Genomic DNA, 24,844 nt, shown 5'->3' on the forward strand with positions numbered 1-24,844 from the left:
ATATGCCCTAGAGGCAATAATAAATTGCTTATTATTATATTTCCTTGTTCATGATAATCGTTTATTATCCATGCTATAATTGTATTGATAGGAAACTCAGATACATGTGTGGATACATAGACAACACCATGTCCCTAGTAAGCCTCTAGTTGACTAGCTCGTTGATCAATAGATGGTTACAGTTTCCTGACCATGGACATTGGATGTCATTGATAACGGGATCACATCATTAGGAGAATGATGTGATGGACAAGACCCGATCCTAAGCCTAGCAAAAGATCATGTAGTTCATATGCTAAAGCTTTTCTAATGTCAAGTATCATTTCCTTAGACCATGAGATTGTGCAACTCCCGAATACCGTAGGACTGCTTTGGGTGTACCAAACGTCACAACGTAACTGGGTGACTATAAAGGTGCACTACGGGTATCTCCGAAAGTGTCTGTTGGGTTGGAACGAATCGAGACTGGGATTTGTCACTCCGTGTAAACGGAGAGGTATCTCTGGGCCCACTCGGTAGGACATCATCATAATGTGCACAATGTGATCAAGGAGTTTATCACGGGATGATGTGTTATGGAACGAGTAAAGAGACTTGCCGGTAACGAGATTGAACAAGGTATCGGGATACCGACGATCGAATCTCGGGCAAGTATCGTACCGCTAGACAAAGGGAATTGTATACGGGATTGATTAAGTCCTTGACATCGTGGTTCATCCGATGAGATCATCGTGGAACATGTGGGAGCCAACATGGGTATCCAGATCCCGCTGTTGGTTATTGACCGAAGAGTCATCTCGGTCATGTCTGCATGTCTCCCAAACCCGTAGGGTCTACACACTTAAGGTTCAGTGACGCTAGGGTTATAGAGATATTAGTATGCGGTAACCCGAAAGTTGTTCGGAGTCCCGGATGAGATCCCGGACGTCACGAGGAGTTCCGGAATGGTCCGGAGGTAAAGAATTATATATAGGAAGTGCTATTTCGGCCATCGGGACAAGTTTCGGGGTCACCGGTATTGTACCGGGACCACCGAAAGGGTCCCCGGGGTCCACCGGGTGGGGCCACCTGCCCCGGGGGGGCACATGGGCTGTAGGGGGTGCGCCTTGGCCTACATGGGCCAAGGGCACCAGCCCCTAGAGGCCAATGCGCCAAAGGGACAAGAGGAGGGGAGAGTCCTAAAGGGGGAAGGCACCTTCGAGGTGCCTTGGGGAGGATGGACTCCTCCCCCCCCCTTGGCCGCACCCTTCCTTGGAGGAAGGGGCAAGGCTGCGCCCTCCCCCTCTCCCTTGGCCCTATATATAGTGGGGGGAAGGGAGGGCAACCATACCTAAGCCCTGGCGCCTCCCTCTCCCTCCCATGACACATCTCCCTCCTCCCGCAGCGCTTGGCGAAGCCCTGTTGGAATCCCGCTACTTCCACCACCACGCCGTCATGCTGCTGGATCTCCATCAACCTCTCCTTCCCCCTTGCTGGATCAAGAAGGAGGAGACGTCGCTGCTGTTGGAAATATGCCCTAGAGGCAATAATAAATTGATTATTATTATATTTCCTTGTTCATGATAATCTTTATTATCCATGCTAGAATTGTATTGATAGGAAACTCAGATACATGTGTGGATACATAGACAACACCATGTCCCTAGTAAGCCTCTAGTTGACTAGCTCGTTAATCAATAGATGGTTACGGTTTCCTGACCATGGACATTGGATGTCGTTGATAACGGGATCACATCATTAGGAGAATGATGTGATGGACAAGACCCAATCCTAAGCCTAGCACAAGATCATGTAGTTCGTATGCTAAAGCTTTTCTAATGTCAAGTATCATTTCCTTAGACCATGAGATTGTGCAACTCCCGGATACCGTAGGAGTGCTTTGGGTGTGCCAAACATCACAACGTAACTGGGTGGCTATAAAGGTACACTACGGGTATCTCTGAAAGTGTCTGTTGGGTTGGCACGAATCGAGACTGGGATTTGTCACTCCGTGTAAACGGAGAGGTATCTCTGGGCCCACTCGGTAGGACATCATCATAATGTGCACAGTGTGATCAAGGAGTTGATCACGGGATGATGTGTTACGGAACGAGTAAAGAGACTTGCCGGTAACGAGATTGAACAAGGTATCGGTATACCGACGATCGAATCTCGGGCAAGTACCATACCGCTAGACAAAGGGAATTGTATACGGGATTGATTGAGTCCTTGACATCGTGGTTCATCCGATGAGATCATCGTGGAACATGTGGGAGCCAACATGGGTATCCAGATCCCGCTGTTGGTTATTGACCGGAGAACATCTCGGTCATGACTACATGTCTCCCGAACCCGTAGGGTCTACACACTTAAGGTTCGATGACGCTAGGGTTATAAAGGAAGTTTGTATGTGGTTACCGAATGTTGTTCGGAGTCCCAGATGAGATCCCGGACGTCACGAGGAGTTCCGGAATGGTCCGGAGGTAAAGATTTATATATAGGAAGTCCTGTTTCGGCCATCGGGACAAGTTTCGGGGTCATCGGTATTGTACCGGGACCACCGGAAGGGTCCCGGGGCCCACCGGGTGGGGCCACCTGCCCCGGGGGCCACATGGGCTGTAGGGGGTGCGCCTTGGCCTACATGGGCCAAGGGCACCAGCCCCTAGAGGCCCATGCGCCAAGATATAGGAAAAAGGGGAGAGTCCTCAAAGGGGAAGGCACCTCCGAGGTGCCTTGGGGAGGATGGACTCCTCTCCCCCTCTTAGCCGCACCCCTTCCTTGGAGGAAGGGGCAAGGCTGCGCCTCCCCCCTCTCCCCTGCCCCTATATATAGTGGAGGGGAGGGAGGGCATCCATACCTGAGCCCTTGGCGCCTCCCTCCCTCCCGTGACACCTCCTCCTCTCCCGTAGGTGCTTGGCGAAGCCCTGCATGATTGCCACGCTCCTCCATCACCACCACGCTGTTGTGCTGCTGCTGGATGGAGTCTTCCTCAACCTCTCCCTCTCTCCTTGCTGGATCAAGGCGTGGGAGACATCGTCGAGCTGTACGTGTGTTGAACGCGGAGGTGCCGTCCGTTCGGCACTAGGATCATCGGTGATCTGAATCACGACGAGTACGACTCCATCAACCCCGTTCACTTGAACGCTTCCGCTTAGCAATCTACAAGGGTATGTAGATGCACTCTCCTTCCCCTCGTTGCTAGTCTCTCCATAGATAGATCTTGGTGACACGTAGGAAAATTTTGAATTTCTGCTACGTTCCCCAACAGCTGCTCCGTACGTGTGTTGAACGCGGAGGTGCCGTCCGTTCGGCGCTAGGATCATCTGTGATTTGGATCACGACGAGTACGACTCCATCAACCCCGTTCTCTTGAACGCTTCCGCGCGCGATCTACAAGGGTATGTAGATCCACTCCTCCCTCGTTGCTAGATGACTCCATAGATAGATCTTGGTGACACGTAGGAAAATTTTAAATTTATGCTACGTTCCCCAACACTAGAACACATGTGCGCATGCATGCATGCATGCACCCTTCAGTAAACCAGACATGCATGTACCATTTCAGCTCACTTCCAACGGTCTTGCATGTATAATTATTTTTGGGTGCATAGTAGCACGCACTCTTGTGAAATGTAATAATTATCTAATAATTATCAGTAGACTGTCATCGATTAAATATACATGACTTCCTCTAATGTGTGTGGTAAATTTGATCTATATTTGATAAATAACTAACAATAGAAATTGTACTGTTGGACTCTACATAGAAAATAGTTTCATCGGAGGTAATATATTTTAAATGCCATTTATTTTCTAACATTTATAAATAAAATAATAATAAAGGGTTATATCTAAGAGATTTATTTAGTATCTAAAATATCATCCAACTTTAACATGAAGTTATATTTTTGTTTGTTCCCGTAGCAGCGTACAAACAATAACTAGTCTTAGATGAAATTTAATATCTTTTGTATGGATTATGTTCCACAAGACATGTTGGAGGTTTGATTTCTAAATATACCTTGTATACAATATAATTTCGTTACTTAAGATTCAAACTATGTTAGAGATTTACTGAAATAGAAAAAACATGAATTTTAACATAAAAAGTAAACATGACATAATTAAACATGATGTGATTTAGTGAAACTCAAAATCCACTTAGAGTGCACTGCATGTTTCTTTGATCTTCGAGCATGATTCCTATACCATTTTGTCTTTAATTTCTCTTAATCCCCCTCCAGCAATATACATATTGTTTTTTCAGGAACATATACATATTGTTCTAGTGTCCAGAGAGATCGGTGTTGATGTTACAATTGCACAAGTCAGACAAAGCCTATGTAGTGTGTAGATACCCGCTCTTGGCCCAAATGCCAAGTTGGCAGAGCATGCAGTTACAACACCAATGATCTTCAACTTTGATAGTTTACATCGAAGCGACCTCCAGCATGGTGGTTGTGTGAATAGACATAATGTAGCTTCATTGTGCATCCATCATTGCTCCACACATGATATGCACGTCAACACTAGTACTGCATGCATGCATCATTTCAGTTACGTGTCAATGGGCATAATGTAAATTTATCGTGTGTACAGATACACATGTCCCAATTGTGCGTCGATGAGCATACAATGTTGTTGTGCGCTAGTCTTCAGACTACACATGATATGCATGGCATGTATACATGCATGCATGCATGCACCCTTCCAACTACGTGCCGATGGGCATAATATAGGTTCTTCGTGTGGACATTGTCGTACTACACCTGATATGCACGTTCGAATTGTGTGTCAATGGGCATAGTATATATTTATTGCGCAACCGCCTTTGGAGTACAAATTATATGCATGTCAACACATGTATATATGCATGCATGCACCCTTTGTCTGTGGACAGAGTAGAGTTTGTCGTCCGTCCATTGTCGGATGACATAATATAGTTTCTTGTACAACCATCGTTAGACTACACATGATATGCATTCTACCGTAGGTATACATGCATTCCTACCTCCAACTATGTGTCAACAGGCATACACAATCAAATTACACATTATATGCACATCCTAATTATGCGTTAATTGACATTTACATGTGAAATCATTCAATTGTATTATTTATCTGTGCACATCATGTTGTGTCTCATTTTATTGCATCTGTTTGCCTATTGCATTACTCTCATCATAGTTAAACCTGTGATTTCCCAAGCTAGTACTGTTATCAATGCTTTCATCGAAGAATATGCTTCAAACGAAGAAGATTGATTCAGCCCATTTCCTTCTTTACACTTTTCCGCTGCTGTCATTGGGGTCGGTTTCAAAACATTCAAAAGAATTTATTAATCTCCCATTCACCCCCCTTTGGTCGATATACTCTCGGTCCTAACAGGCAACAACAAGAGCCAAGAGGTAGCGGGAGCAGCAGCAAGCGGTGGTGGACCTTGAACAACGCGACATGGGCGGCGGCGGCGCCGTGACTGCCCACTCTGCCGCACAGGGAAAGCCAGAGGAGCGGCAGGTCAGGCATGCAGGGGAAGCTGAGCATGGCGTTGAATGTGGGGGAAGAAGAAAAAAAGTGAAAAAAATATGAGAGATTGACTGGTGGGCCTATCTTCCACCTAAGCATATTGTCCATGTAGGCATGCCAAATCAGCTTGACATGTGGGTCTCACTCGTCAGTTCCATTGTTAGACGCGGCTCAGTTTCGAATTAGTGCGATGTGTTTCTCACTTGTAGGGTTGGTGGTTTTTTGTGGTTTTCGGCAAAAAAGTGGTAAAGGAGTAGCCTAGCCACAAATATGGTGGTTTTAAGCAATTTAGGCCTTCCACTATGTAACTGATGCCCAATGCATTAAAATACTACCGGCTGGGCAGCGATGCCCTGAAGATTTTATTTGGCACCGGTCTCGCAGTGTTGCATTAGTAGTCTGACAAAAAAAGGGACCCGGATGCTCTATTCACATGAGTTTCCTCAGCCTAGTTAGATCTCTGCAGTGGGCCATGAGCTGATTGTTTATTGCTTTCTACATTTGGCACCGGCTGGGCGTCGGAACAGCTACTTGCTTTGGTTCCCTGAATTTTGTTATGGCATCTGCTGGAGTATGGAGGGCATCGGTGCCAAATAAACCAAAAGTGGATTTTGCACCGCTTTTGGCCTCCATAGTGGAGGGCCTTAGAGCATCTCTAGCAGACCCTATAAATCTCGCAAACCCGCATAAGTCCGGCGAGTATACGGGTTCGGCCCAATTTTCTAGCCAGAACAGAGCCCGTATACTCATCCGGCCCGTAAATTTTTTACCGCGGCCTGCTTCGGCGGTCGCCGCGAACCCGAGCGCGAGCGTCGTGTCCGCTCGGACGTCGTGAGGAAGCGTGGGGCCAAGAAGTGGACGAACCAGGGCCTCTCGCCGCCGTCGAGGTTCCTCCGTTGCGATACGGAGGAGTACGACCGTCAGCAGGCCGCGGGCTCCTCAGTCGCGGGGTCCTCCGCCACCGGCTCGAGGTCTGCCGCGTGGCTCACCCGCGCAGCGAGCTCTTCCTCTTCCGGCGCGAGGCTTCTCCCCGTGAAGAGGGAGTGGTCGGAGGAGCCGGAGGAGCCCGAGGAGATCGTGCGCCACGGCGTCGTCGGGCCCGAGGACTTCGTCGCCGATGTCGACGCGGTCGCGGCCGCCATTGCCGAACGCAGCTTGCGCGAGGAGGCAGAGCGCCGGTGCCACGACGAGGAGCTCGAAGCACTCGTGCTCCAGCAGGCGGTCGCGGCGAACCTTGCTGCCAAGGAGAAGGACGATGAGTGGCGGCGCATCCGCGAGGAGCAGAGGAAGAAGTACATCGACCTCAGCAGCTCCGACGAGGAGGATTGAGCTCCTCCACCACGTCGTCCATGGCCGCGAGCTCCCCGCCGTGAGATCCCCACTCCCCTTAGGGCATCTCCAGCCGTTGGCCCCCCAGGAGGGGCAAAAAAATCGCCCCCTAGGGGCGCGCCGGCGCAAAACCGCGCACTGGGGGCGTGATGCCCCCCCGCCGCGGCGCCCACGTGTTTTTAAAAAATTCAAATACGGCGCAAACAAGACTATAATTTAACGCAAACATCGGCGAGTTCGTTCAAACTTAAACATATTTTACAAAAAAAGAAAAAAACTTGCGCGGGCTACCCCCGCCGTCTCCCTCGCCGCCTGCCTCGCCGCCCGCCCACGCGGTTTACATGCCGATCTCCGCACGCCGCGCCGCCCCGGTGGGTGGTGGTGGCACCGGCACGCCGCCGGCGCTGATCCTCCAAGCCCCGGGCACCCGCATGTCCGGCGGGACTGGGTACTCGGCCTCGAAAAGGAGGCGAGCCTCGTGCTCGTGGAGATGGCGACGGCCGAAGCCGTTCGCCGCCGCGCCGTCGCCTGGGAAGCGCTCGGCCATGGGTTCTGGAGACGGCGAGAGAGAGGAAAGGGAGGAACGACGACGGCGAGAGAGGAGAGGGAGGAACGGCGACGGCGAGAGAGCACGAGTCGCCGAGTGCGCTGGGGCGCGTCTTATATAGCCCGAGGCGCTGCCCCGTGTGCGAGCTGCCGTGAGCATGCGTGGCGGGCGAGGGAGGGCGAGGGACGCGCGTCATCCGGCCTTCACTGCGCCGCCCGTGAGCATCAATGGCGCAGGCTGACCGGCGCGGCAGCACGACAGCTTTGGCATTGATTCGCCGCGGGAAACGAGGCGATGAGGACGACGAAGGGCCGAGAAGAGGGTAGAGTCGCTGACGCGGCGGGCCCGCGGCTGTTTCGCGCCAAAACAGTTCGCCCCGGCGCCCCCGGGCGGCCCCCAGCGCGCCGGGTTTGGCCTGGGTCCGCCGGCGAAAATCGGACTCCTGGGGGCGCGACTGGGCCGTTTTTTCGGCGCCGGCGCGAAAAAATCGCCTGGGGAGGCCTTCCTGGGGGCGCGGCTGGAGATGCCCTTAGTACTAGTAGTGAATGTAGTATGTAGTAAGAACTAGTGTTTGTAATGAATTAATCTTTGATCATGTAGTATATGCAGTATGTGATGAACTACTATGGTTGCAATTTCTTCGGCGAAACTTTTTTTTCTTCAAATTATGCAGTTTCATATACGGTTTCTGTTCTGCCGCGCACGTTTTCGATCCGTAAACGAGATCTTCGTTGAAATGTAAACGGCTTATGCGGGTGGGGATTTTGCGGGGTCCGCTAGGATGCTCTTACTCGCACAGAGGACGTATAGCACTATAGCCTCTCCCCGAGCTCATCCCAGCCGTTTGATCAAATCCAACGGCCGTGGTCGCCCCAACGCGGAACACAAGTGAGCCCAAGGCCATTTTCTTTACGTCCCGATTTTTCCGTCCGTGACGCGACAGCGTGGCGGCGCGGCGCGGCGCACGGGACCCCATGGCGGCGGCGCGGCTCCGTTGGCCGGAGGAGCGTGCAGCGGACTCGCACCGCGCGCTGCTCCGTCGAACGGCGCCGACCACGTTGCACGCGCATGGGCTTGAGGTGCGGAGCGGTCGGGAGATGGCGGTGGCGCGGCGCCGTACTTGAGGAAGCTGACGACGACGTGAATGGCAAGGCCGCCCTTCGCGTCTCTGTCTGTAAAGGTTGCGGGTTGTGCGGAAACCATCGACGCGACGAGCGTAGGTGAGCATCCCGAGCCCTCTGCTCTGGTGAATTTTCATTCGGGTTCGGGATTTTGGGGGAAAACTAAGGTTAGGGTTTAGAAATTGGGGAAAACTTTTAGGGTTTCGTCAAATGTCGTGCAATTCCCGTCCTTCTACATTCTGGTGGAGCCCAACGGTGCCAATTTATCATGAACTTAATTCGGATTAAGAACATTCAAGCGGAAACAATTTATTCCTAAACATGATTAATTAGCTCTAACAGAGACTATTAGAGTTTAACTTGAGCATTAACTTTAACTAACATAATCATTAGTATTAACCGGGCAGAACCAATAAATGGAGCACAAAATTATCACTTGATTAGGTCTTAACCAGGAAGACCATTAGCATATATTTTACTGGTCAGTACAGCATGATTAGCAGAAAAAAATTAACCCCTAAAAAGATAAGTAGTTAACGTTGACCTATATGAACAACTATGATTACCCAGACAGGTGTATCCGTCATTTGCCGCCGGATTCCTTCCGCCTCAGCCAGGACCTTGTGTGCCCTTCTCTGATGTTGTGAAATGTTAACTCATGCATGCCGACAGCCGCCACCATGCTCCAGCTGCCTCAGGCTTCAGGTAGCCTCTCTGTTCTTCTTTTTTCTCTACCTTACTTTGCACTTGCTCTGCTCTGACATTGTGTCAAGTAGATGATTATATTCTTAAAATTTTAACTTACCGATTGGAGTCTGCTTATACTATTTAATCTGAATGCTTGATTCTTCAGTTCGACTTCACCACAGAGATATATGCCTCGCATTTGTTACCATCATTTTGCCTGTGTGTCTTTTCAGGGTGATGAATTAGTCAAGCTATTAAATGGCAGCGACGTTCCTCACACACGCTTCCAATGCAGAATTGCTGGCAGGGCCATCATCACCTATGTCGTAAGTATTTCTTGCATCCACTATAAGTTGCTCAAACATTAGCTATTAATGATGAATAGGGACTTTTTCTCTCCTTTTTTGGTTAGTTGACTTGATTCAGATGGACTCTGTGTGCTTTCACGGTATAGATGAACTGCTACTACAAGCCCTCAAGAGGAGGAGGTGAAGATGGAGCGCAATGGTGGCGGTCTTGGCCTTGCTCTCGCTATTATGGCTGCCATCTGGCTTCTCTGCCGCATCGTTGTTTTTGCCAGCAGCGGCGGCTCTTTGCTGTCGATTGATTGCATGGTAACTCCACTTCATTCCCAGATGTTCTTGCTCAGTTCAGTATGTCCTCACAAGCAGCAATGATTGTGATGTTGTTTTGTGGCTCTGCCTGCCTTCCTGTTTAGATTTGAACTTACAACACATGAAATTAATACTGTTTTGTTTGTTCATGAGCAAACAATAGGATTTGGTTGCAGATTTGTTTTCCTTTATTTTGTTCAATAGTTTTGGGTCAAGATTCAAGGATTGGGATGGATAAGAGTCTGCTGTTTCAGGATTCTGTATGTGAAAAATGAGATTTTATGGTAATTCATTTGTCAGTCTGAATGCGGATGTTCAATAATAAAATGTTAGATATGAAAAATCTTTCATTAGATAGTACAGTTTGTGAATTAAATGAACACCCGATGTTACAGTGTGAACTAGCTAATGTCATAAGCCGTGCGTTAAAATAGAGTTCTGAACTTATGTGTATATAGCACAGAGAACATATAAAGTTATGAACACTGCTTAGTTCAACTGGTTCCTAAACTAATCAGTAAGTTTATCCAGGGATTTACATGTCTTCCTTTTAGATTGATTTAAATTGATGACAACAGAATGTCCTTTTTGTTTTTTCTCTTCCTTGTGCATACCTTCAGAAGATAAAAAATACACCCGTGGCTGGCGTTTGAATTGCCTTCATGTCATTCTTACAAATGATGCTCCTGCTTCATAGTCATGTTTGTACAATAACTCTTTAGTCAAGCTCATATTACTGACAACTTTACATCATGTCCCTAAAATCTTCTGTTTATCCCATGGGAATCTTTTGCATCATGTATGTTCCAGAATAGGCATCTGGACTTGTGATTTTTTTGAATCTGGTTTTAGTGATGACTTTCACCATCAGCCGTTTAATTGCTCTGCTAAGTTTCCTCAGCGGCATTCAAGGAGATGCCTGGTGGCAGTTGTTGCCGATGCAGCTATGCGCCATTGTCCTTTCATTGCTCCACATTGATGGGCCCTCAGAGGTGGCCAATTGTGGGTGACAGGTGGCCATAAGCACAATAGAAGGTGAGCATTGCATGATTGATTGAGTATTCATTGATGGATTTGATTGTTTCTTTCTGGAACCTTCAGTGATTGTTAACCACGATCAGTTTTTGAGTATCAGTGGCTGGTAGATTTTTGTTGGTAGCTTTCACAATTGAATAAGTATTGTTATTCTGTATGCTTACACTTATCCATGAGCATTAATAACTTAGAAATAGTTATGATACTACTAAATTCTCTGTTCAAATTAAACTTTATCATAGATAGATGAAAGATGATCTGATTTGACATGGTATCATTATTTTTATGGCAGTATGATTATTCATCTAAGTTGAGTACCAAAATTGACATACTATAAGCATCCTTAAGAGCCTGATTCTTTGGAATCACAACGTTTCAAAAAATGCATAGGTATTGTTTGTCCATTCGTTGTGCATTATAATCTATTGGTTGACTAGCCATTCATTTTGCATATAATCTATTGGTTGCTTCACTTGAGTAAACAAGACTCTCAAGGGTTTTTCTCTCAGATCTACATTTCCCTAATAGTTCTATGTATTTCATACAGTCGAGTATACCAATTCTCAATAAAAATCATGGAACCTTCTAGCTAATTATTGATTCCAGGGTCCCTTTTTCTTATAACTGTTACTCTTCCATGTTGTTTCCAACAACAAAGTACTTTTTTGGCGGAAAGAGGAAAATTAGGATTTCAATGCAGCCTACATTGTTCAACCTGTTTTTCTTCTAAAAGCAGTAATTTACATTGCATTTACAAACTTGCGGGCCCAGTTTAGGGTAACCGAGGACAACTTTTTTTAAAAGATTATGTTGTCTTTTAAAACTGAAGTTCCTACTGCATTTTTTATGATACAAATAGAATACCTTGATAGCTGGCCGGCGATGGAAATGGATTGTTCTCCCTTTGTCCAGTGCAAATGAAGCTTTTACAGGAAGTGCATAGTATCTACAGGAGATCAGAGGTGTCGACGATTCTATTTCCAAGACAGAATTTCCCTACTAAAATTATAACCATAGTTCTTTTGTTTATTTGAATTGATAAATAGTCCTTGAAGCGCAGAAGCCTAGAGTATGTTTCAATCACACAGTGTTTCGTTCTGAAAAGAATTTCAAACTGCAGCCCGTATATGCTTTGATGAAGGATTTGACACAATTTTTTTCAAATATAATCTGCAGTTATCATGTTGCATAAATTGTCTGAATTTGAGTTTAAACGTCAGCATGAGATTGCTGGGTATATGTACGAGACCATTTACTGTACTAAAACTACATGCGTCCTATTGCCTCCCCTTGGCATGTTATGCTCTAATGTATGTGTTATAGGAGAATGAATTATTGCAAGATTTAGTAAAATCGAGACACAATGGTTTCTACAAGAAGGCAACATAAGGACTTTTCTGAAGCCCTAGTCAAAAAGTTAAGTGAAACCTCAATTGGTAAGAGGAGTAAACACCTCTTCTTTAGCCATTCAAAACATCGAATTGGTTGGCTCGCGCAAAATTTGGACGAGATTTGTCACGGGCGTGGCGTGTGCCCTGCTTTTTCAGTGCTTTTAATTATCTGTAATTGGAGATGATTAGGAGACAGGACCTTACCAATGAGGAGAAGGTTTTTTGCTCATCTTTATCATCCTCGTCATCTGGCACACCATGTTTCTCATCCTCTCCTGCTGCCTAGTTAAGCTTCCTGAATTTCGTTCTAACTTCTTCATCGGCAACCTTCCCTTTTCCTGCAACTCCTTGACCCTTCCATACTGCCTCCGATGTCCACACATTTTCCCTCCGCCAGCCATCTCCCTCAACTGTGGTGTACAGTCAAATGCTGGTCCTGCTGCCAGACTCTGACTGGGAATACAACCAGAGGTGGGCAGGTTCACTAATGGGCTACCCTGAACCGCCCCGAATTGTTCGCTCTTGCCAGTGAATGCCAACCGGAAGACAAATCCTTAGTCCTCACCCCCGAATTAAGCAGAGTAGGAAGCTATCTGTGATTTGGATTCCAGTTGATCCAAGCGCAAACGGGATCTGCCCCTAGAGGATTGGTAGGTTGCCCCCAGGTGGAAGTGAGGTGGACGCCGGTGGTGAGGTGCTCAGGAATAGGTGGATTTGGTGGAAAGCTCTAGATCGTTCTCGTGTCCGTCCCAAGATTTCGGTCAACCTTGGTCAAAGCATTCCATCCTCTCTGATCATTGACTATCCCAGCTGTGTTCTATTAAGTGTGAAATTATATCCTTTATATGCAATGAATCCGACCGATGCATTTTGTTACTTTTGGGGCGAGATCATGAAATTTGCCTGTTTGCAGCTATATACATGCTAAGATGTGTATTGCATTTTTATTTCAAAGGGAACAGGCCAAACCAAGCTGCACATTTATATTTGTATAAATGTTTGAAATCAATCTCGGGGAACTTTAGTTTTGTGTGGAAACCTAGAAAGGTATCTTTGGCGCCTGCCAAGCTATCAACTGACAAGAGGTTGCCCATGCTCTTGATAATGAAATATTATTTGCCAGCATAGGTTCTTTTAATTATCAGAAGAGGGTTCTAATTGTTGTTAGTGTGGGGGTGGGGGTGCATTTGTAATGGTTCATTATTTATAGAAGGGGTTAAATTGCTTTGTAGGCACCACGCAGAGCTAGAAGAGGATGCTGGCCGGCAGACCACCTCTCTTGCCGTCAAGGGCACCATTCAGCCGCCTTTTTTTTTTTGCTTCAGAGGCTTCTTGTGCTGCTACAGGTTTCTGTTTCTTATCCATTCTCCCATTGCAGTGTAGGTTCATGTTTCTGGATTTTTATTTCTTCCTTTCAGTGAGCGGGTGAGCTAATTTGGCTATTTTCCTCTTGGTCTGTTGTAGTAACTGGATGCTTTGAAGGATTTGAATGGAGTTCATTCTAGGTGGGTGTGCAAATCAGCAGCCTGCTGCCATGTCTTTTCTTGCCGGAACCCCCCGCTGCTGGATGCTCCCCTCCCGTCCTGGCACGGCAAGGCACATCTGCCTCTTGTGTGAAGGTAACCAAAGGCCATCTTTGCCTCTTCCTTCTTCACCTTTCCTCTCTGTTTTTTGTTAGACTTGTCGTGGTTAGTGCATTTATCATTCCTTCCTATCAATTGATTGAACAGCTCTGGTACATGAGATTGCAGAGCAAACTCCATTTTTGTATTAATTAGAAACAAAAGATGCTTCTAATTTTCCTTTTTATTGTTTTGTCGGTTACAAAGGCGCTCAGATGTTCTGGTCGTCCTTTATGTTCAGATGGTCCGTTAATTTGTACTTTCTTAAAGGTGCAGACAATGTAGTCATATTTTTTTCCTTTTTCTGTTGCCATGGGAAAATAATATGCGAGGACAGAATACATAAAGCAATTCTGACAGTGTGAGCCATAATTATATAAGACAGAAAATTGAATATATTCCAACAATCATCACCATAGCAAAATAAAGCATCTCCTAGATTCAAAGAACCATGTGTAATCCCATTGTTGAACTTCATAAATCACAGGATTTTCTACAATCATCTGTGATGTAGTTCGCTGGTATATTTTAGCTGTGGGCACTGATTGAATGATGAGAGGCCAACCATGGTCTGCTTTCAGATGCTCACCAATTTCTCCTGTGTGTTGCACCTACAGAACTTTCCTCTAGTAACAGAAAGATCTGCATGCTATCCAACTGCCTCTGAAAGTGCTCTGCTTGAGAATTTGTTTTCTGGTAACTCTACTCTCTTCAGTCCAGATATTTTACTTAACTGACAAAATTGCCTTTTTAATTAAGGTTTCCTTGGAGGCAAGACTCCGAGGCTCATCAAGAAGTAGGAACATAAAAGCGAAGTTCTCCTGTTAGTGCCACATTAACTAAGCCAAGCTGCACGCCGAGTTGTAAATTAGAGATCACAAACGCTGTAGCATTTACATATCCTTTTGCATTGTTTACTAGCCAACCAAGCGCACAAGTATTAAGCTAATGCAATTACATGTCAATATGCAAGTATGTCATGTCTTGAACCCTCTAGCAATATGTGGATTTTGCTATTATATAGTGAACTTGAACCTGCTACCTTGATTGTACCTATATCACATGATTGCTCCTCTGTTTGATGAGCCTCAGAGAGTCGCTGGGAGAAGACAACAAGGATGACTCTGTCCATATTCCAGGTCGCTCTTCCTGCCGTGCCCTGCCTCAGTTCACGTTTGCATCCTGAGGCGATTTCTGAGCTATCGGGTTCTTGATTTCGTGCACAGGTGGGGATTGCCTCAGTTCACGCTTGCATGCTTAGGCGATTTCTGAGCTTACGAGTTATTGATTTCGTGCGCAGGTGGGGATTGCGTTGCCCTGTGGAACGGGTTCCCGTACCTCCTCTGTGCCGAGGCTGGTTGCTACCCCTGCTCGCGGCCGGCGGCTGCAAGGTGAGTTGATTTGTTGGTTTGTTCATGGCCTGGTTCTACCTGGCTCCTATTGTTCTTCCCTTGTCTACTATTTCGATTGGTAGAGAGTTGTCTCGAGCATAAAACCAGGATAATCATTGAGAGACATACCATGGAGTGTTGATGGTGTAAATCTGGACAGTTGTGTCGTCTGAAACAAGAATTTGGCCACAAATCGTGTTGCTGCGAATCTCATCTTTCCTTTGTGAAGTCTGGTCATTCTTCCTCAAATTGGATTGTTCGCAATGTTCTGCAGCTAGGACTAGCTCGTGTAGGCTGACCCTTTGATTCTAGTAGGTGTTCAAATAGTGTCATATCTCATATGTCAATGGCTTCTAGGTGCAGACCCTCAGTATTAGGTGCTGTATGTAGGAATTGTACATCGATGGAAGTATATGATGGTGCAACTCGCATTTAGCCCATAAGCAGACCTTTAGAGTGTGATGTTTTATCTTATAGGCATTTATCAAAGCTAGCCCTGCTGCTTGGGTAAATTCCGAGTGTTACGTGAAGTACACTGGGGCTAGACACTGTTGATTTTTGCCTTACCCTGGTTTGCCGGTCTCTGTTTGCTTATCTGGTACAGTGTCACCGAAATATCCGACACGAAGCCAACCTCTCCTCCTTCTAGATGGCCCCAGTATCCACCGCTAATCTCTCATCTCACCTTTTCTCAGAGAGAGAGAGAGAGAGGGAGAGAGACGCCTCCACCGGTCGGAAGGCCGTTCGATGTCCGAGAGAAAGGGCGGAAGGCCGTTCCCCGGCCAACACAGATCCATCACTCGCCGCTCTACAGCCGCCGTTTAATGCCCTCCCTATACCTTCCCGGTGGTGCCCAGCCACTCCCCCCCTCCTCTTTCACCATCCTGGGCAAAAGGAGGCCCAGGCGCAGCAGTTGTGGCCGTGGTCTGGTCAAGATGGCGCCATGGTCCATGCTATGGACGAGGAGCTATGGGACGAGGCCGTCTCCCCTTCTCCTCTTTTGCGTGATTTGGGTCAGAAGCCTTTAATCTTCTCCGATTTGGTCGCTCCAATGGTCCAGCCTCTGCTTTGGTCGATCGTTTAGCTCATGACCCTGTGCTTTATTTTGTCTGTCCTCAAATTATGATTTTGTATCATATATGTGTCCTGCTTCCCTTCAAAATTGTGGATTCCGAAATTTATGATTTATTTTCCGAATTTGATATTGTCGATGCTTATCGTCATCATCCAGTTGGATTAGGAACCGCGATGATGTCCAGTGCAGTTTCCAATTCATAATTTTATGATCTCTGTATATTCATGCGGTCATGCCTAAATCTGTATATTGTGCCATTGAACGTTTCACATTATTTCTATACCATGGGACAGTAGGAAACTAAGTGCACAAGTGGGAAGATTACTGCTCAGTATTGTAGCCTTTATGTATGTTTTAGTCATACTTTCCCAACAATGAAGTGAATGCTGATAATTCTGAAGTATATTAACTTCAATCTAAGGCTGGTTCCAGCATTAGGATAAAGAAATGCTCTGCAACAGATTGGTAATTGTGAATATACACTCGCTGGAAGATACCTTGAGAATTCATCATGTGTAGTGCTTTACTTTGTTGAGTCCACTTTTAGTTTAGCACTAATTAACTAACTCTTTGGTGCTCAGTTACCTCCGTGTAAATAGATATGGCTTCATCCTGTTAGCTGCTTTCCTGGGCGAATTGCTCCTTGTATTAGTTACATCATGTAACCTATACATCATAGTTCATTCTTGATTTTAGTTCAGTTTCTGGTTTCGTATTATGATGGTTTGACCTGCATCATGCCTTTATGAAATATGTACATGAGAATATGGATGTCATCTAATAAATTAAATTAGATTTTTATATGGAGTAATATTGGTACACTAAGCGTTATTGCTTGATAAAGAACTGTTGCATGTGGCAGAAGCTACAGCAATGCCACCATACTGTACATGGCTCAAATCTTGAAATTCTTGGCTGCGTGCCACACCTGGTCTTTAAAAATCATGTCTTAAGGTTGAGCAATTTCAGTTTGAGAAACCTACTTGGTGTTCTTGCATTTCCTGATATATTTGACAAACTTCTGTTGTGGCGAGTTTACGATGGGTTTCAATTTGGTGTAGTGATCAATCACTGATGTCATATATTTATAACAGAGGGGGGAAATGAATACTTATCAAAAAGTTCCTTTTGCATAAAGCAGTTTTTGGGAGATTTGGGAGTACAAATGCCTAATTCTAATCTATAGAGCCAACGAGACCCATAAACATTCTCAAACTAATGTTTCATATTAAAAGACAAATTGATCGTGATTTCAGTCGAGTGTACATGTTGCACGAGAATGACATACTAAAATGTTGAGCAAACCGAGGCTGGTGGTTTCTATGCAAAACGAAGCTCTCCCCCTGAATCATTCTTTACTTCTATTTTCCTGTAGCAATTTTTGTACATGTATGTAGTTCCAAGGTGCAGATAGTTAGCATTTGGCTTTCTCTACTATCGTTTGTCTTTTTATATCTTATCCCATTTTACATCAGTAATTATAGGAGAAGTTTATCATTAAGAATCACACTAATTAATTGGGTTTACTTTAGGCACGATCACACAAGAAATCTATGTTGATTACAGGAAAGGCATGCTCATTTGTTCTCAGTACTGTTTTGATTTTTCTACAAACAATTGGCTTTGTACAGGTAATTGATATAACCTACACAATTGGGTTGTATAAGAATCAGGTTGCTACACTATACTCCAGTGCCTTTCTGTTCAATTTTCTGTTTGATTACTGCATCTTTCATCTTTTCTAATATTAGGCGATTATGCTGGGTCATTTGTGGCATGCTCTTCTCTCTTTGCATAGTGGAAATACTTTTTGATTACCATTAGAATAGGAGATCACGCAAAGATGTATGCCAAGTTCTTATTATCATCTAGCTATTGGTTCCTATCGATATTCATGTCAAATCTTGACAAGATATTTATTGTTGTGATTCAAGTAAGTAGGGGTGCAAATTTAAAGCCATCATCTGGCCCTCCTTAGTTCAAATAAATGAACTAAAATTTCAAGTTAAATCATGCATTATTTAAATAGTTTCTACTTTGAGCTCTTCAAATTTTATGGAGATACTCTCTCAAATTTTGTTGTGTCCAGCAAGAATGAAAAAAAAATGTTCTTAACTGCATTTTCTTCCTGCCTTTGATTTCAGACAATGTGCATATATATCTTAGGATTCTCGAACCAGTGACAATGTGGAAGGCACATCCTTCGGTGCTTAGATATGCAACTTTTGAGGTAATACTCACTTCGATATTTGTGGTTACTTTCTTTCTAATATAGACACAAATCACTATGTATCTTCAACGGTAATGTTGGAGGTTGAAAGCCTGAAACAAATGGCTTGAGCTTCTAGACTTTTAGTACTCCCTCCGTTCCAAAATATAGCGCGTCCTCGGTTTCCGTGCTTCAACTTTGACCATTAATTTAATCAACAAGACCGACTGCGGCGGGCGAAAAAATTATACCAATGAATTCGTATTCAAAAAAAGTTTTTAATTATATAATTTTTGATCCCGCCGCAGTCGGTCTCGTGGGTTAAATTTATGGTCAAAGTTGAACCTCGAAAAGCGTGGGCGCGCTATATTTTGGAACGGAGGGAGTACTATAATTTGCAATTAAACTATATTCTACAAACTTAAATTGGTTGCAAAGATGCAATCGATTTAACTTAGATTGATCCATGTGTTTCCTTTACCCTGTTTTATAGTCAAAATTTCACCAAAATAATGTTAACATAATTACTGTGAAGTAGTCAAGCAGTGAGAACTCATATGACATAGCCATTACTACCTTTTCGCGTGTGCAAAATGTGATACAACTGTCCTTAAAACAGAAATTGGTAGCGAATATATGGCAAGTTTACCCTTGGATTGATTCATGTGTTCACTTTAGCTGTTCTCTACTGAAGATTTGCCGAACAAGAACTGGTGATTTATACGTATAAGGAATTATCATACAACTATTCTGAAATACCAAAATGCTGGGAATTTATCTTCCATTTTAGACCATTCCCCTGTTTAGTTTACTCTGCTCTGTACTGCAGAATTAAAAAAAGCGCAGTCTTCAGTGCCTTGTATGCTATAAACGTGCGATAGACCTATTCTGAAATCTTAAAAATGTGATCTAGCTATTCTGAAAACTTAAATTGGTGACAAAGATGCACTAGATTTAGCTTAGATTAATTCATGTGTTTCCTTTACCAGTCTCTGCAGTGAAGATTTCGCAGAACACGCATTAGGGATTATCGACATACAGAAAATTGTCACATCATTACTGTGAGTTAATCAGATCTTGAGAATTAATATAACACATCCATTGGTCTAGTTTAATGTTCATTTTGCAGAACTGCGGCAAAGATTAGCAGCGAGTGCGAGGACGTCGTCCGATGCTCGGGAAACGCTGCGGGAGTTCGCCTGTTCGGAGTTGTAGAGTGCAACCACGACCTCTTCCCTGCCAGCACCCGATCTAGTGTCGTTCGTCCCACGACGGCGAGATCCAGTTCCCCTGTGGCCTCTTCCTTCGGCCTTGGTTGACAAAAAGCAGTAAGAAATCCTCACATTTCCAAATTTCTTTGCTACAATTCAATTACCTCTTCTCACCGTGCAAATTTAAGAAACTCAACAACACATTCTGAAGTGTTGTTTGTTGATCAACTGGTTTAATCAGTGCTGGCTTTGCGAGACTGTTGTCGTGTGAAATTTTCAGAAGGAAAAAATGCCTGTAGATATTGCTCTTCAATCATATGACAATAAACATCAATCTTCTCTTTTCTATGCTGAATGGTCATTGCTGCTTGATTTAGTGCGTTGCTGTGCAGTAAATATCAAGGCTTAATTAGTATAAGACTAATAACAATGGAAGATCTAGAAGTTTCTATCTCTGAACTTGCAGAGTTCTCCGAGCTTAGGATAGCAAGACATTGTCGAGGTTCACAAAGAGTAAAAGGCGACCTTACATGAGCATAACAATAGCAGTACAAATGCCAAAAGAATTTGGCACACAAGTACATAGTTACCACAACAATATTAGTACATCATAAATGATTGCTACGTCATAAAACTCAGCGTCTAAGTTCCCCTCTCAGAACACACACAGTTATATTATCCAGCATATCACTTCAGGATGAACACACACAGGTTTGCTCAGTGTTATCCATCGGTTAGGGGCATGCATCCTTCTATTCTGTATCTTGATATACAGAAAGAAATACTATGTATTGTTTACTCTTACTGAATTGATAATGAGGTCTTAGCTGTAATGTTAATATCCGTGAAATCAATATCTAAGGTTGCTATTCTTAAGATTTAGTCGTTTCGTACTCCTAATTTTGCACTGGGATTTAATGAACATGAATGCAGAAAAGGTTAACATGCCTTGAACATCTTTATTTACTGAACAGAAATAGACAATTCAGTGTGAAAATTTGGATTTTGGAACACGCCTATGCTTGATAGGATTTGTGTATCTCACCCTTCCAATGAAATGAACTGTATGGCATCTAAATTTCGACCCTCCGCCGCTAGATCATTTGCTGTGAAGAACTCTCCAGTAAGCGATTGAAGTGTACACTGGATATTGGACTTCCAATTGCGTGATCCATATTGGTTGACTGAACACATAATTACCTTTTTTATGTCCTGCAAATATGTGGTGTTTTGCAGATTTATGTTAACACAAGCTCACACCATATATTTTCTATGTACCTCTGTATCCCAATGGAAAATGCATTCTACAGAGCACTGTAACTTGGCAGTGCTTATCTTTTCCTGATTGACACATGCATTTCTTGAGATGGACCAAAGCAGAACCTTGATTCCGTATAGTTTGCTTGCATTCAGCTAACTTAATAGCAGCGAACTATCAAATGATTTCTGAACAATAGTTATTTGATATCATTTTTGTTTTCTATCACCAATAATGGTTGCTCCTCCGATGCATGTAGGCTATATCATCATTCAAGGAGATTGTGGCAAAATGAAGTGCGATGCTAGAAACTTTCTCGTGATACAAAAAACTCTGAATCGTGGCATTGTGTAGTGAAAATATGAAGAGGCTGGTACCATTATTAGTTTTTTACTGACCAGAAAATTGTACTACCTCCGTAAACTAATATAAGAGCGTTTAGAATACTAAAGTAGTAATCTAAACACTCTTATATTAGTTTACAGAGGGAGTACTATGTATCTTCTAGGATTGTTCTTGATGCATATTTTGCTCAAGTTAAGTCTTTATACCATATGAATGGTTCTGCACACTCTCACTGCCATATCACTAAAATTATTTTTCCGTGTAAATCATTGGTCACACTTTTCTCATAATTCTACTCAGGTCAAAATGTCGTAGAAATTGTGTTTTCTGGTGTTTACGAGCAAGGATGTCAGCATTGTGGGTTGGGGCATGGTTGGGCTTTGTCTTGGCGGAGTGGCTATATACTTTAGAGTTGTGTTGAGGGATTTTTTTGCATTAGCAATTAATAACTCAAGTATATTTTTAAAGATGTTTCTTGCTTGGTGCTCTTCTTTGGTTTCTGATCAGTTTGTGCCTGTTGTGTAGTGTGTAGGCTATGTTCTATTGGTTTGGACTGCCTTGAATTGTTTGTTATCGGATAGAAAATGCAACTCAGTACTCCATTATGTGTCACAACAGGTTTGGTATAGACGTTTCAGGCTGACTCCTTACTTTTGCTTGCTCGAAGTTTAAGGTGCATGCCACTTAATTTTCTTCACGGGAGGAGGGTTGGCCAGAAGTAGGTGAGGTAAAAAAGTAGGCTCCATCCCTGTTACATCTGTTCAGACTACTGAATTTGGTTCCCTTACTCATTTCAGTTTCACTTGGTGTATGTGAAGCAATGCAATTTACTTCCATTGCTGCCATCTTGCTTTTCGTGAGTTAATTCTGTACAATTAGTCAACATTGTAGACGGTGGCCTGATAGAGCGTTTTCTGTAATGCATGGTTAAATAGCTTTTAGGTTGATTTGATAAGACAACTTTTTCTAATGTCAGGCTTAGTTTACTTTTTGTAAGAGTAGGTTTGAACCATGTAAATATGCTTTAACAACTGAAATTTTGACACATGACATGTTTTTATTTGTTATATTTTAAGCTTGAAACTCAAATCTCAGCTATTCCCTAAATATTTAAATACTGAACCTTTTGTTTTCTACACTGCCATGGTCTCCGTGGTATTATTTTGATAGGCTCACAACCACTAATTGCTATTATATGAAATGATAAATTAATGTGGGCAGTCATGACTATTTTATACATCGATGGTCTGAACTAGAAATGTTTGACTGCGCGTTACACATCAAGGAGGGGGTATTCATGTGTGTGGTCTGCAGTGGTATATCAGTTAAAGATGTGCTAATTTTGTTGTTAATGCTTTGACATGCTATGAAAGTTTTCTGTATGGCAAAGGACGTGTTCCTTACTTTCTCCTGTGTATTTATTTCAGAAGTTCTTCGAGCATTTGTTTTTAACTTGTAGCTTATATTGACAGCCATGGTAGATTGAAGTAGTGGCATGTAACTGATTTCACATTCTTCTATGAATAATACCCGGACTGCTCTGTGCTAGATACATCCGCTTGAGCGACAATTAGTTCCGGACGGAGGGAGTATGTTTTTTGAAGACTGCTCTGTCTTTTTTCCTTCTAGTTACTGGCCATAAGCCCTTAGCTAATGCCAACTCTGCTGTAACATGCCTATTGACCACCAGAAACCACTTTGTTTTCTGTGTATGCTGGCCATTTCAGTGTAGTTGTTTGATATGCTGCCAACAACTTTTCCCTTTCTTCTTTCTTACTCCCTCGGTCCCATAATGTAGTGCACATTGGTTTTCCTGAAAGTCAAGCTTCAAAAACATTGACCAAATTATTGAGAAAAATCTAATATGTTTCATGAAAATATATATCAAATATATATCACATGAAAATATATTTCATGATGAATCAATTGCTTTTGATTTCGTATTTTGGATGTTGATAATTTGTTTCTGTATATTTGGTCAAAGTTTACAAGGTTTGACTTAAAAAAAATCTAATATGTACTATATTTTGGGACAGAGGGAGTGCTATTTAGTTATTTCCTCGAGCAAATCGATGCTTATTTATGCTAATGCATATGTTGTTTTAGTTCTAGTTGTGTGCATGGCATATTGTTTTTCTAGAAGATGCAGTTCTGAATTTTCTCATGGGTCTATGAATCTATTATTGCATGAACTGGTGATATGCGGTCAAGTTGACTGACACCATTTGGCATTTCTAGTGCTTGAGTTGACAAATTCGATGTAATCAAATAGTGTCCCTAGAACTTAAAAAGTCATCTATTTATCTAGTGTAAGTGTTGTCCTTTCCTTTTTATGTGCCGGAATTCTTCTACATTCTGAGCATCAACACACTTTTAGATAGTACACTGGCACTGCTGCACTGGTGATTCTATCTTCTTTAATACTCCCTCTCTTCACTTTTATAAGACGTTTTAGACAGTTTAGACAGCACCCAAAACAGTCCAATGCCAGCTCTGAAACGTCTTATAAAAAAGAACGGAGGGAGTATGTGATTTATGCTTCTGAAAGTGTCCACTAGGTTTTATTGCTTGATGAATTGAGTGTTGTTTTTTGAGGAATTGACTGTTGTATTTGCTTATAGGTGCAATATTTTGTATCAAATTTACCTTTAACAATCTGTTACTAACCTTGGTTTTCCTTTGTCTCTGTCCCTTTTTTCGTCCCCTCCAATGATGGTGCCTGGACTATGACCTCTGCCTTTTCATGTTTGATTTTCCTCTGCTGCTGCTAGGTATTGTTTTGGCTTTTGTTTATACAGGGTGCATACTCACATAATGCTCCTTGCTCTGAAACATTTAGTTTGACGGCCATATTCTGTTTGTACATGCAATTATTTCTAATATGTAAGCATATTTGTAGGATCATACAGTGGCAGACTACGCACTCTATAGTTAGTATATTTACTTACAGTCTTGGATACACTAAATGAGAGCAAAGTTTGGATGTGTCATTGTCTGCACTCATATAGTTTCCTGATGAATATGACGGAGCTACATCTCTTTGACTGAAGAAAATGAGGACCAAGCTCTCAAGACAGTTTTGTGTCTTCCACAGCAGGGCAATTGCCTGAAAGAACCATAACGTCAGTCCATGCATTCAGTTGTCTGTGCAGCAGCCTGCCAGCTGTCATTTGATTTGTAATAACATTAATGTGGTCATGTAGGTTACACATGTACTAAGAACTGGTTGACTATGTATGACCATCAGGTGAACTAATATTTCCTATTATTTGTTCATTTCAGCCGTTTCACTTTCGTTTGTTACATGTATGTACAGGTACAATGTCATTGTCATATTAATACTATCGACGTGTGTTTGGTTCGCTCTCCGGTAACGTATTCGTTCTGGTAAAGAGAAGCACCGGTTTCCAATGTTTTCTCACTGAATACATGTTTTGTTTCCAATGTTTTCTCACCGAATACATGTTTTGTTTGGTTGAGCGTCCAACCTCCGTTTTCCTAATC

General features: G+C 43.4%; 1 long non-coding RNA gene across 6 annotated transcripts; it reads left to right on the forward strand.

Annotated features, from left to right (window-relative positions):
* The first annotated feature begins 8,437 nt into the window (after positions 1-8,437).
* Positions 8,438-24,614, forward strand: LOC119330716. Of its 6 annotated transcripts, none has more exons than XR_005160220.1 (13): positions 8,438-8,601; positions 9,073-9,207; positions 9,423-9,515; positions 9,644-9,803; positions 10,705-10,838; positions 13,462-13,575; positions 13,694-13,848; positions 14,944-15,077; positions 15,152-15,242; positions 17,850-18,547; positions 19,516-19,587; positions 19,656-24,111; positions 24,240-24,614. It is a non-coding gene; the product is annotated as an uncharacterized LOC119330716 (long non-coding RNA). The 6 variants fall into 6 exon arrangements; XR_005160222.1 differs by having other exon boundaries at positions 19,656-22,067; positions 24,112-24,614; XR_005160219.1 differs by having other exon boundaries at positions 19,656-19,854; positions 21,255-24,614.
* Positions 24,615-24,844: the final 230 nt, after the last annotated feature.

Source organism: Triticum dicoccoides, chromosome 7A (genome assembly GCF_002162155.2).
Source record: "Triticum dicoccoides isolate Atlit2015 ecotype Zavitan chromosome 7A, WEW_v2.0, whole genome shotgun sequence".
Taxonomy (NCBI): domain Eukaryota; kingdom Viridiplantae; phylum Streptophyta; class Magnoliopsida; order Poales; family Poaceae; genus Triticum; species Triticum dicoccoides.